Source organism: Benincasa hispida, chromosome 1, assembly GCF_009727055.1.
Source record: "Benincasa hispida cultivar B227 chromosome 1, ASM972705v1, whole genome shotgun sequence".
Lineage (NCBI taxonomy): Eukaryota > Viridiplantae > Streptophyta > Magnoliopsida > Cucurbitales > Cucurbitaceae > Benincasa > Benincasa hispida.
Window position 1 is genome coordinate 25,577,925 of NC_052349.1, and position 5,666 is coordinate 25,583,590.

Here is a 5,666-nt window from a genome sequence, read left to right on the forward strand (position 1 = left end):
CAAGGACTTCTATTTATAGTATATGAAGTTGTAGCAGCAACTTTTGCCTAGAAGGTATTAGGGAGTTTTGCCTCAGAAAGCATACACCTAACTTTTCCACGTAGTTCAATTCATTTTTTCAGCTATGTCGTTTTGTTGGGGTGTACAACTAATTGTTTTATGCCTTGTTATGTCATTTTTGACATAAAAGTCAGTGAATAAACTCCTTAGGAACTCCATGCCATTATTAGTTCTCAAATACTTGACTTTGTAACCAGTTTGGTTTTCAACTCTAGCTGACCATTCTTTAAATCTATCAAGTGTTTGGTCTTTAGTTTTTAGCATGAAAGTCTATATTTTTCTAGAATAGTCACATATAAGGGATAAGAAATACCTAGAACCACTCCATGAAAGAATCTTTGAACGTCTCCATAGATCCTTATGAACATATTCTACAATACAATATATTTTGTTGTGTGTTCTTCTTTTGTAAATTTTAACCTCTTGGACTTTTCAAACTTAGCTTCTTAGTGCCTCGAGTTTTTATCAAGCCTTGCTTCAAAAGTTCATGTAAGCCATTTTCATTAAAGTGTGACGACCTCCTATTCCATAATTCAATCTCTTCGACTTTCTTTCTCTCTGAAATAAGTGTTGAACTTGAAGGTACAACATGTTTAAGAAAATATAGCCCATTGAATTTTTCTTCAGTGAAAATGGTTTTCAACTCCTTTGTAATTGTGAACTACCCATCTCTTCTATGAAAGGACATCCTTGGTCATCCAACATCCCAATGGATATTAGATTTCTTCTTAGGTCAGGGACATGCCTTACATTAGTTAAGATGATGTCACTATTGTCTTTCAGTCTTAACCCAACTAAGCCTATTCCCCCACAATTTTTCAATTGTGATTATCTCCCATGAAAATAGCCCATCTCTCACATGATTTGTAAGACACAAGCCAATCTTTTGAGTGAGTCATGTGGTAGGTACATCCTAAGTCCAAGACTCAATTTTTCTTTTAATTCCATACATCCTATTTTATGGCCTTTTTCTCAATGGTGACATCTGGAAAAATAAATCCATTCTCCCCAATAGAGACATCTCCTTCTCCATGTTCCCTGCCTCTTCCATGTTCCTTGTCTCTTTTGTATTCTTTGTCTCTGCCATAGTTTATGTTTATGTTTTCTAGGCAATTTCATTTAAAATGGCCCTCTTTGTGACAAAAATAACATTTCGGCCCTTATTTTCCTTTGGAATTCCTTTGACCTTTGAAAGATGGCTTGTTTTTCTTAAAACAGTTTTTTTCCTTTTGAGAAAAGAGATTAAGCCCCTCCATTTCCTTTACCTTCTGATTTTAGCTCTAATTATTTGCATTTAAGTGCTGAAATGACAGATTCCAAATTAATAGAATTTCTTCCATACTTCAAGGCAATCTTCACATCTTTATAGGCTTCTGGTAGGAAGTTTATTAGAATAGTAGCTTCACTTTCTAAACCCAATTTGTCCCCTAGAGCAGCAAAGTTCTTTAGTGAATTTCTTGAACTCATTAAGATTCTCATCAAAAGACTTCGAACAATTCATGCAGTAAATAAACAACTTATTTCTAATGTAAATCTTATTAGGAACTTATTTCTTGATGTATAAAGATTTCAATTTTGTTGGGTTTTATGTAATAAAACTTGTGGTTTGTAAACAATAAACTTATTTTGTTAATCAATATAGATGTTGTTGAAGTTTGATTCAATAAAGTTGTTATTGAAGCATGAATTGCTTACTTCATTTTAGAAATAACCTAAATCCAATAAACTAAGATCCATGACCATTACATGAGTACTTGAACTTTTTGTGGAGACATAAGAGTGGATCAAGTTTAAATAGCCAAAATGGTCTATAGTATACGAATAAGGTTAGGTACCTTATTCTGGGGACATCATCGGATGCGGCTCATTTTATAGATACTACAGTTGTTATAAAGTGCTACCAACAAAGTGATCCCGATTCATTCATGTGGAGACATGCGAGTTAAGACTGACTTTTTCAAAGCGATGACCTAGGTAACTTGACCTTAATCTTGAGTTAACTATGAACTCCTATTTATTTGGGATTATCATTAGATTTGTATAGGTGAGGGTTGGCTCAATAGCGTCGACTCAATAAGCCTCTCATTTGAGGGATAAGATCGAGTAGATAGTTGTGGACATAGGGTGCAAGATGGAACTCACTCCTACCCGCTTTTAAGGATAATAGAGAGGTTGTTCCCTTAAGTGCTGACTCCAAATCTTGAACAAGGGACCCCACCCTCTCATTGGCTTGAGAGGGACTCGATTTAGTGATTGGATTACAAACTAATTGTTCATTAGTGGATTAGTGGGACTTAAGGAACAAGACATCTCAGGGGTAAAATAGCTTTTTGACCCATTTGTTATTACTACAACGTTGACTTACTGATTATGGTTATATCGAATGGATACAATTATATCTACAGTGAGGGGAGTACAACTACTAGGCTTTAAGGATTGACCCGATAGTTAACAAATGTTGGTTAATTAAGTTAAAGAGTTTAGTCGGTTAATCTCAGATCGTTAGAGCCCATGATCTGTAGGTCCATTAGATCCCCTGCTAGCTCACAAATGGATTAAACCTTAGAATAGCGTGATGAGAGAATTTGGAACGTTCGAATTCAAATTAAGGAAATTATTAATTATATACAATATAATTACACGTTTAATTGATGAATTAAACGAAATTGGATAATTGGATAATATTTAAATATGATTTAAATATTAAAATTACAGGAATAGGGATTTATGTACATAGAATTGGTGTTTTAATAATTTAATATTAGATATTAAATTATTATAATTAATTAAATTGTTTAATTAAAGAATTAATTTTATTACAAATTAATTGTTAAATTAATTTTGTATAAAATTATTTTTTTATTTGATATTAATTATAGAATTAATATTTTACAAATTGTATTTCCCAATTAATTTTGAAAATGGGCTTCAAATTAAAACAAAAATTGAATTTTGATTTGAAATTCAATTTTAAATGGAAAATTACATGAAGGGGGGGTTTTCTCACTTTCAAGTCATAATTCCACCCAAATTCTCCAAGTAGAGGTTTCAAGCCTTAATACAATAGGATTGCATGCTTGATCTGAATAAAACTATTTTCACTTTAACTGAAATTGGGCCAAGAAAAATGAATTTTTCTGAAATTGGAATTGAAGAAGGGTTCTTCAATTTTTGAATGAAAAAACTAGTCATTTTGTTTCAAAATTTTCCCTAAATTCTGCTCATTTTGAATCCCACAATTCAATCTAATGTCTTAGAGAATAGTAGGAAAGATCTAATAGTGGTCTACATTCTTTTAGAGTGAAGAATCAAGCTGATTTCGTGGATTGAAGAAAGTCTTCAAAGGTAATTTTTCAAAATTCTATTTTCTGTTATGAACATGCTTTTTTAATTACTAAAATTGATGAATCAGAGTGTTTAATGACTCTGTTTGCTTCCACTAATTGCATGCTAACTCCATCATCAACTTACTTTCTTTACACACTTTGCAGTACTCATTCGAAAAAGTAGCAGAGAAGAATTTCTTCAAGTAGAAAATGAAACAAGCAAGAACACAAGTATGAAGATCAAGGGAAGAAGAAGAGTACTCAAAACATTATATTGGTTTGGTGTATTTCACCTACATCCATTCTCAAGAAGGCAGTAGCAAGAACTTCATTCATTAAGAGTTTTAAAAAATACAGAGTAAACTCACAGAATCTCTATTTTTCCTTTTAGTTTTTAGAAAGTAAAATTTCTTAGCATTCTTTCATTTTTCATCATCTTCTTTGTTTGATTTACTTTTCTATTTATAAAAAACGTAGGAGTTGTTGGCTGGAGAAAACAGATTACTAACTGTGTTGGAGGTTCTCGGTTCTTCAACAAATATTCTGGTGAGGTAATTTCTTTTCTATTTTTTTTTTTGTTACAATCTATTTGTTTCACCAGACTTTTAACAAATGCCACGAGCTCGAATAAGCTTCATCTTAAAGTCAGACATATTCAATAGCCTCGTAACACTTCAAAATCAATGACACACACTCACATAGCCATAAGAAAATCCCTCACTTAGCCACCAGAAAACCAGCTTTGGATGAATGAGAGAGAGATGAGGTAGAAGAAGAGGAAATGAATGGTGAAAATGAGATAAGATTTTTATTTTTATTTTTTTTGTTTTGCAAGATTTTTCTTGTCCATGACGAGGGGTATAAATAATATTAAGTAGAGAAAATAAAGATTAAATAAAGGAAATTTGAAATATATAGCAACTTTTAGACTGTTGATTGGAAAAATGGTAAAATCTATTAGAGAGAATTCATAGTTGGAAGAAGTAAAAAAGACGGAGGATGACAATTCACAAAGCCTACCAAGTCACAATGGGAAAATATATTCCAAATAATATGATTTGTTAAAGTTGTTATTTTCCCTCTATTTCGATTGGTTGTATCCTTTCCCTATCTATTACATATTCTTTAGAATTCCTTATTTGTCCACATTGAGGGCAAAATATGTTCATTAATAGGGTTGAAGTTTGCCCTCTGTATAGTGAAAATATACACACAAACATTCCTTCCTTTTATGTGTGTTAATCTGACTATTGACTTGGTATCAGAGCTTCCATGGCAAATGCCATTCCCACTGTTATCTCCTCAGGACCTGAGCCTGCTCGATTCAATCACCCACCACTAAATCAACTCCTCAACCAAATCACTAGCACCAAATTAGAACGAGGGAACTATCTCCTATGGAAGACGCTTGCCTCCCCATTTTGCGCATCTACAAGCTCGAAGGCCATCTGTCAGGTACAAGCCCTTGCCCATCCATGTTTCTTCCTGAAGGAACTCTTTGGAGAGAGAACATTGAGCGGAAATAGATCGACCAAATTTCATTTTTATTGAGTATAAATTTTTACAGTAAACTAGAAACATTATATGCATTTAATTATAAATCATAGCATGCTAAAGAAAGGGTTTTAGAAACCTCACCTTTGAAGACCTTTCTTCATGTTTTCCCTCGAACAATTCACGAACTCCTTGAAGACTTTCTTCAAGAATAACCTCGAACAAGATCGAACACTACCACAAATGTTTTCTCGGTACAGGGTGAGAACCCAAGAATGGTGGGCTTTGGCCATTTTGGTTTTGAGGAAAAACTTAATGGAGAAGAGGAAAGATTAAGAACTCTATCAAAAAACTCAAACACACATAACTCTTCTGTAGTTTTTTCTTACTGTCAAATTTGACCAACTACCTTAGTAAGAAGAAGAAGAAACTTTTTCTTTTCTACTTGCCAAAAAAACCACCTACCACTTATGTGATTGGAGAGAAAATAAGGGGAAAGGAGTTATAACTCCCTTCCTTGGTATTAAAATAATAATTAATATAAATATAAATATGATAACTAACTTATCATATTATATATATATTTATATATATATATATATTAAATTATATGTTATATCAAATATAACATATAACCTATAATTTTAATATTGTATCATATACAATATAAACTATAGTTTCTTTCATCTTTTATATGACATTTAATATAAATCATATTTATATTAAAATTAACAACTATGAATCCAATTCATAGAAAATATATTTGAATTTCATTCAAATATTTAT